Here is an 8,485-nt window from a genome sequence, read left to right on the forward strand (position 1 = left end):
AGCCTTTCGAAAAATTTTTCTTAAGGCTATTTGATGGCCTGGGCGATCTTTTGATTTCACAATCATGTCGTCCACATATACTTCAACTTCTTTATGCATTATGTAATGGAGTAAGGCAGTCGCTGCTCGTTCGTAAGTAGCACCCGCGTTTTTCAACCCGAATGGCATTACCGTGTAGCAGTAAGTACCCCATGGTGTTATGAAGGTTATTTTCTCCATGTCTTCTTTCGCCATGAGAATCTTATTATAGCCCGCGTATCCATCCATGAACGAGAGAAGTGCATGATTTGCTGTGTTATCCACCAGAATATCGATGTGTGGTAAAGGGAAGTCGTCCTTTGGACTTGCCTTATTTAAGTCTCGGTAGTCGACACACATTCTTACCCTTCCATCCTTTTTTGGAACTAGGACGACGTTGGCAACCCATTCAGGGTATTTGGATACCTTGATGAAACTTGTAGTTATTTGTTTTTGAACTTCTTCTTTTATTTTAAGAGCTACGTCGGGTTTCATTCGACGTAACTTTTGTTTTACAGTTTTCATTCCTGGAATTAATGGTATAGTGTGTTGAGCTATTTCTCTATTAATGCCTGGCTGGCATATCTTCATATGACCAAGCGAATACATCGATGAATTCTTTAAGCAAGTTAATTAAATCAGTTCTTTCTTGTTCATTAAGTGTTAGTCCGATTTTAACTTCTCTTTTATTGGTTGAATCATTTGAGATATCAATCGTCTCAGTTTCTTCAATTATCGGTGTTTTCTTTTCAAGTGTTTCCATTGCTTTAATAAGTTCTTTGTCCTGTTCATTGTTAGTTAAGTAATGCTCGTCATCTTGGGTTAAATAAGAACACAAGGAGTAAGGAGAACACTAGTGGAAAAAATCTCATTCGTAACAGGCTATTTGTAACGGGCAAAGCTTTGCCCGTTACAATTAAGATATTCGTAACGGGCAAAATAGTGTCCGTTACGAATACTTATTTATTCGTAACGGGCAAAATAGTGTCCGTTACGAATAAATAGTATTCGTAACGGGCAAAATAATGTCCGTTACGAATACTATTATATTTGTAACGGACAAAATACCGCACGTTACGAATAGTATACTATTTATAACGGACATCATGGGCCCGTTACGAATGATTGGTCCAGGCGTTGGTGAGATGAGCCCATTAGTTACTTAGGGTTTCACACATCTCCTCAGCCGTCACTCCCCTCTCTTTATCTCTCCTCAGAAATCATCCTCTAACTTTCTCTTTCACTCACTCACTACCTTTCTCTCTCCTCTTTAGAACTCAATCAAAATCTAAAAAAAATGGCTAGATCTCTTTCCAATTCTCTCTCCTCAGCAACATCGACCCATATTTATCAATTTTTGACACTAGTCATAGCCATTTTCCGGTGAAATCTGGCGGTAAAGGAGGTTGAGAAGGTTGAGATGAAGTAAAGCGACGCTGCTCAACCCAGAGAAGAAGAATGCGGTGGCAGCCACGATAATGGAAAGATGGGTTCTTGTTCTTCTACAGATCTAACAGTTAGGGTTATGATTTGGTATACTTTTCTTTCCTTTCTTTCTGAAATTTATAAATTGTGTTTAACTAATGTCATATCTAATTTTAGATCTCAAAACTTGACTAAAATAATGATGCGTTGGATAAACATTTGGAGAGATCATTGCCTTCAACTTCGAAAGGATTGAATGGTAAAGATAAGGATGGATTGTCGGCACAGTCGGTTATTAGTACTACTGATGGTGATGGTAAACAGTCGTCTGATCAGAGAGATTCTCGCGCTGTTCCTCTCTCTAAGAATCGTTGCTCCGATGGTATGGTCAGCTTTCTCTCTCCTGGATTTCTAAATTTTTCTAATTTTAAAATGTTGTGTTTTGTGATTGTTTTCAGCTGATTTTGTTGTTTTAGTGTGGTTGTTTTCATATGTTATGCTGTTTTCTGATTGAAGGGTTTTAATTGTTGGTTTGATTTTGCTATAATTTGATATGAACAAGTGATGTGGGAAACGACAATGTTCTTTTTTTTTTTTTTTGCAAATTTACTTTGAGAATTGCTATAATTTGAGATGAACAAGTTTAGGACAATAGGAAGATCAGATTTGTGCTATAGGGGAGTACTGAAAACAATCTACAAAATGCAAATGACCTAGCAAATATATGCATAGGGTGTTAGACAGCTTGTTCACTTCCTAAACTGACTTCCCTAGACTTATATCCATGTTAGAATTATTGGCAGGTTTTGAAACTTGGAATAGAAGTGACAGGTTCTTCATTGCTATTGTTTTCTATCGATCATGTTTATACAACTACAATTTGCGTGCTGGAATACTGAAATATATAACACTCCCAAGTCCTAACTTGATGAACTCCTCTGCCTTGTCCCATATATTAGTGATTTATGAAATTTGAGCACACATAGTCATATAGCTATCACCAAGTACTAGTACTGATTACATAACTCATTGAGACTCTCTTTATATATGCAGAGCGCATTAATGCACTTCTGCTTCAAGGTGAAGTTCACTCAAGATTTCTATTTCACAATAGGTATATATGGTTTTTCTGATCTCATTTAGCTTTGCCTTGGTTTACTTGCTGCCTTACTGGAATTTGTTTTCTTGTAATCTTGTTATGTTGTTACTGATGGTATATGTAAAACCAGTTAAGGCCCTGCTCCTTTGAGTTAAACTGAACTGAACTCTAAGACATAGTATCATGCAAGGAAAGAAAATATATGCATAGAACTTCTTATCTGACACAAACGCTAAATTGTTAATCTATAGATTGATTTTAAGCCATTGATCTATCTGTATATTGTTTGAGTTACAGTCTGACAAGTCTTTGCCCTTGATTGTTAGCTTAATTTAATTGATATAATTAGATGTGAGACTGATGTTGCTGCTGTTAATTTTGTAAACTGATTGTAAAATAAATAAGGAAGCTTGAGTCTTTTTGATTGAACTAGCAAAAGGGTTATAAAGATAAATAAGGGCTTAGGCTATAACTCTCGGTGGTAGCTTGAGGCTACTAATTTAGAGATTCAAAAAGTCACTCAAATTTCTGCCTAATTTCCTAATGCTACCCTATTTCTCTTATATTCTCAAGCACTACAATAACCCTAACATTAATGTACTTTGGCCCCATTATATTGTAGTATCTCAGGTCTGCTATTTCATGTTGCCTCCTCTCCTAGTGGAATGTTAATTGCATTTGTCTCCTAGTGCATAGCTGTCCCCTCCTATTTCTGAGTGTGCAATTTGTCTTTCATTGTTGGTTCACCACATTGGAAACTATTTGCAGATGAATGATTGAATGGGATATAATGGGATATTCTAGAAAGCGTAAGATTAAGTCCTAAGTGGTTTATTACAATTATTGTGTAGTGTAATTCTGTGTGTGAAGCTACTATTGATCCTTACCTTAAGTCATGAATCAACACATAATCCCTTTATAAAATTATAAACGCCATATTGATTCATTGGAACAATTGATTACATTACAAGTCGTATTACTAATACATTGTAGTAGAGGAAGCATCCTGCCAATTTTAGTTGCAAATAGACCATAACTAATGTCTCAGGGGCACTTTATTGTACTAATTCCCATACTTGATGACTTGCTGTTAGATCTTGCAGCTGATTTGGTGCATTAATCTAGTACATCTGCAAACAAGAAATAATTAATATAAGGACATTGAGTGACAAAATAATTATTGAGAATACATATTTGAAGCCAATAAAATAAATAATATTTTCAAATTCATAACCTGATAATTATTTTCTTTATGTTGCTTCCTTTCGTTTCGAAACTGCTGGTACTTGATTTGGTGCTTTCCATGTTTATGTCGACTTGTGCTGGTAATATGGAGTTGAATGTCATTAAAATGCTTCACCGGAATTAAAGTAGTCTAATGGGTTAATTTTGTAGGATCCATGTCGCCCTAGAGTTAGAGATTCAGTTGAGTTATGCAGGGCTGCTGGCGTAATGATATTTGTCTGAACTTTGAAGTTGCAATTTATTTTATGGTACCGCCAAATTAATGATGCCCTGCTGGCTGTATTTGACAGAATATCAATCATGTATATGAGACCAATTACTGAACAGAGTGGTGCCGAACTATATCTACAGCTGAATCTAAACACCAACAATACACGATCAGGGACTCTTCTGGGCAGTATGATGCCTGATTATACTCAACACGATTATTGAGATCAAAGTTGCATCTATCTGGAAAAATGGCGGAAGATGTAAATTATTCAACACGCTAATTTAGAGGAAAATAATTTACATCTGATGGTAGTCTTAAGTAAACTTGTTTTTATTATTATTACAATTGAGATTTCCTTTTGCTTTGTTATAGTTTTATTATATATATAAAAGCAGCTTTTGCTAATTGTATTTTACTCTTTAATTATTAAGTGTATACTATATATATATATATATATATATATATATATATATATATATATATATATATATATTAATTGATAAAATAATAGTGCAAGCTAGCTGTCCAGCATGTGCTGGATTTTTTTTTTTAATTGGATCTCACAGTATTCGTAACGGGCACCTAAAAAGCCCGTTACAAATAACGGGGTTATTCGTAACGGGCACCTGAAAAGCCCGTTACGAATAACCCATTATTCGTAACGGGCATTTATGTTGCCCGTTACGAATAATGGGTTATTCGTAACGGGCGTTTTAGGTGCCCGTTACGAATAACCTATTATTCGTAACGGACGGTGCCCGTTACGAATAAGAAAGGCTATCCGTAACGGCCGCATACGTAACGGCCGCTGTCCGTTACGGATGGCCTGTTTTTGCCCGTTACGGATGGCCTTTTTTCCACTAGTGGAAGAAGCCATATTATTGAATACTGAGATCATTATATCAAAGAGGGATATGTTCTCAGAGATTTGATCACTAACTATCCTAGGGGAAGAGATAGAGGGAGGGGGTGCTACAACTAAAGACTTTGATGACTCTATAGGGAGAGACTCTGACTCCGACTCTGACTCAGATGGCTCTTCGAACATCGGTCCTTGCCCCGTTGCGATGGAGATTTCCCTTCCACTTGGAGTAGTCACCTTGACGGTCTTGCGCCACCCTTGTAGTGATCCTTCTGCTGGAGTGATTAGCTTCGAGGGATCGAAGCTTTCGCTTTGTAGGACTGTTTGAATGAGCGAGGAGTTATCCCCTTTGTATGTTGGCTCATCCTTTTCTAGCCAAAATAGTAATCCCATGACATTAAAGTCAAAGCATGGAGGTGCTTTCTCCTTATGGACAGGAGTTGGGATTTCGTCTATGAAGTAGAAATCTAAGAAAATCTCAAATCCTGGTTGCCTTATGCCATTTACGACAAATGGTTCGGGAAATTCATAACATGGATAGTCCTCTACTTCTTTTATAAATTGTCCATTAAGGGTAAGAGGATACTGATCCATTGGGATCGCTTTCTTTTGGATGCGAGCGTCCCTACATGCCTTTGACTTTTCCTGGGCTCACTTGAGATCTTTCCGAGTTGGTTCGAAACCAAGTCCGAAAGTGTCTAATTTAAGGAGGCCAGGTGATTCCAGTGGTTTTTCTATTCCTTTCTTCTTTCCTAGGGTCATCCCAGGAAAATATCCTTGCTTCTTTAGAATAGCGTTCACGATCATATTGGAGTGGGGGTCGTGGCAGAGAGGGGTCCTTTCATCCTCCTCGATTAAGGAGACCTCTTCATTAAAGCCCCACAAATCTTCATCGTGCTCCACATTAATTATTGGATTCTCTATAGATTTAGTTCTCATGGGTGAAGCATCGATTGTAATGGGAATTTCTCTAACTATAGCCTTTACCTGTTGGTGGAGAGATGAAGGGACGACCTTTAGGACATGAAGCCAAGGGCGTCCCAACAATAGATTGAACGAAGCTTTAATATCTACTACTTGTAACGTAGTAGCGTGTTCTATCCCTCCCGCTGTTACATTCATAGTAATTTTACCAAGAGCTTGACGACGAGTGTTGTCATATGCTCTTATTCCTTGCGTTGACAGGGTTAGGTCTTCATCCCTTATGCCTAGCATTCTCGTAGTTCTAAGTGGACATACATTAGTGGCTGATCCATTATCTACAAGAGTCATAGGGACGTTCATTCTCTTGCAAACCACTGTGAGGTTTAATGCCTTATAATGTTTGTCACCTTCTAGAGGTAAATCCTTGTCGGAAAAGGTGATCAAGTTGATAGGACTAGGGAGATCACTCTTGAGGAAATTAGCCAACCCCTCAGGAGTGGTGTCAGAATCTATCCCTATTTTATCCAAGGCATTCACTACGGCCAACCTATGTTCTCGAGACGTTGCCAGAAGCTTCCATACGTTCATTTCAACCTTGGTTTTCTTGAACTGTTTGACAATGTCATTATCTTCTATGATAGGTATGGGAACTTGCTGTGTGGTTGGCATGGGTTGTGTCAAAATAGGAGGTTGCATTCTCCCGGATCTTGTGAGGACGTCTATTGATGAATCTTCTTCAATCCAAAAGTCTTCCATGGCATATGACACCGAAGGTGGAGGTCCTACCATGTCTTTCAAGTAAACGTCTTCTTCATCGTTGTCCCAAACTCCATTAATATTTACGTCTTCTTCTTGTGGAACTTGGACTAGCCTCTTATCATCAATCATTTTCTGAATTAAATCCTTAAATTTAAAACAGTTTTCAATAGTGTGACCCCCTGATTGATGATATTGACAATAAAATCTATCTGTCCTTTTTAATGATTCAAATGGTCTCGGTTCGAGAGGTTTGATCTCGTCACTCTCGGAGAGCATTTTGAACATTTGTGCATATTGGATCCCAATTGGAGTGTAGAGTCTATTACTCTTTTTGGGTTTATCGATTACTTGTAAAGGAAAGTGTTTTGCATCATAGGTCGTTCCCATGGGTGTGAACTCTTTCATAGGTTTATTTTTCGAGGGTGGAACCTCGTCATACTTTTTCTGAAGTTCCTTCACAACCTCGAGAGCTTCGTGTAGCAAGTTTGACCCTTCCATCATGGACAGTGTAAGCAATTGTATGTCTTCTTTACTTGCTAATTCTGGAAGGTTATCCACGACATCGAAAAAAATCTCCTCCTCTTCTTCGATAGCATGGATTTCTTCGATAGGTTTGATGAGAGATGAGGGATCAACCTCGTTTTCCTCATCAGAGATGGCCAATGAGTGAGCGAGAGGCGCATTATCAATACTTGGCTTCTCACTGGCAGGGGGCAATGGTAGTTTGTTATTGTCGATTAAGTCTTGAATAGCTTCTTTAAGCTTCCAACAGTTCTCCGTAAGATGGCCCCTACCTTGGTGATACTTGCAATGTGCATTGGGGTTCCAATTGGCCGTTCTCTTCTCGACTGGTGGGTCCCCAAACAGTCCAATAGGAGTTATAAGACCTTTTGCATTTAATCGGTCAAATGCGGTGTCATAACTCATGCCAATAGGAGTAAAGTTCCTCCTAAATGGTTTCTTTTGTCCTTGATTATTCATAGCAAGGACTTCACTCAAGTTAAAGGTGCCAACATTGTTTGAATGGGTGGTTTTGGAAGAAGATGGATTGTCGTTCTTCTTGCCTTTCCAGCCATTGTTGGAGTTATTGTTAGTAGCTTTCAACTTAGCCAGGACGTCTTCAATATTAATTCCAATGTCGTAGACGGCCTTGAAGGTATGGAGATTATTCTGGTATTTGAGATGCTTGGAGTACTTTTCTTGAAGGTTTTTGATGAATAACCTTACGGACTCTTTTTCGCTTGGCACCTCAATCATCTTAGCCGAGGTTTCTCTCCATTTGTTAAAGAAAGAGGTGAAACCTTCATTCTCCTTCTGCTTGAGGATTTCAAGTTCCCTATAGTAGTCTCAACTTGAATATTGCATTTGTATCTATCAATGAAAGCGTTTACTATGGACTCCCAAGTTGAGGTTCTTTCTTTCTCGAGAGAAAAGAACCATTGTTGGCAAACGGTTTCGAGAGATAGTGAGAACAGAGAGGGAAACACTTTCTTGTCGATACCCTTAATACTCATTATTGTTTCGAAGGCTCTTAAATGAAAGTACGGGTTATCAGTTGCTTTGAATTTCGGGATGTCGTTGGCATTGAACTTCTGCGGAAGAAGATCCTTGTCCACCGAGACCCCTTGTGAGTTAATCCCTTGAAACTTGTAGTCGCTAGACATTTTGCTCAGACTCTCTTGCATGAGGTCCATCTGTTGTTGTTTCACGGGATCATCAATATTGAGGGTTAGAACCTTTAACACCTCAGTCACGGTAATTAGTTGGTTCCTGAGCTCCTTGACTTCTTCTTGAGTTGCCATTATTGTCTTAGCTTTCCTTTTACGAGCGATGGGTTTATCGAAAGGTTGGACTTGGATAAAAAGGTTGTCTTTGATTAAACGCCCTTCTTTTCTTAACCATGCGTTGTAAATCAAACCATTTTTTTTGTTTTAATTATTTG

At 38.3% G+C, this 8,485-nt stretch overlaps 1 long non-coding RNA gene across 3 annotated transcripts; it reads left to right on the forward strand.

Moving 5' to 3' along the window:
* The first annotated feature begins 1,216 nt into the window (after positions 1-1,216).
* LOC145555824 (uncharacterized) lies at positions 1,217-4,403 on the forward strand. Of its 3 annotated transcripts, XR_014091568.1 has the most exons (4): positions 1,217-1,534; positions 1,621-1,825; positions 2,497-2,557; positions 4,078-4,403. It is a non-coding gene; the product is annotated as an uncharacterized LOC145555824 (long non-coding RNA). The 3 variants fall into 3 exon arrangements; XR_014091567.1 differs by having other exon boundaries at positions 1,217-1,825; positions 3,938-4,403; XR_014091566.1 differs by having other exon boundaries at positions 1,217-1,825.
* Positions 4,404-8,485: the final 4,082 nt, after the last annotated feature.

The sequence above is a fragment of the Chenopodium album genome, chromosome 8, assembly GCF_948465745.1.
Source record: "Chenopodium album chromosome 8, dcCheAlbu1.1, whole genome shotgun sequence".
Taxonomy (NCBI): Eukaryota; Viridiplantae; Streptophyta; class Magnoliopsida; order Caryophyllales; family Amaranthaceae; genus Chenopodium; species Chenopodium album.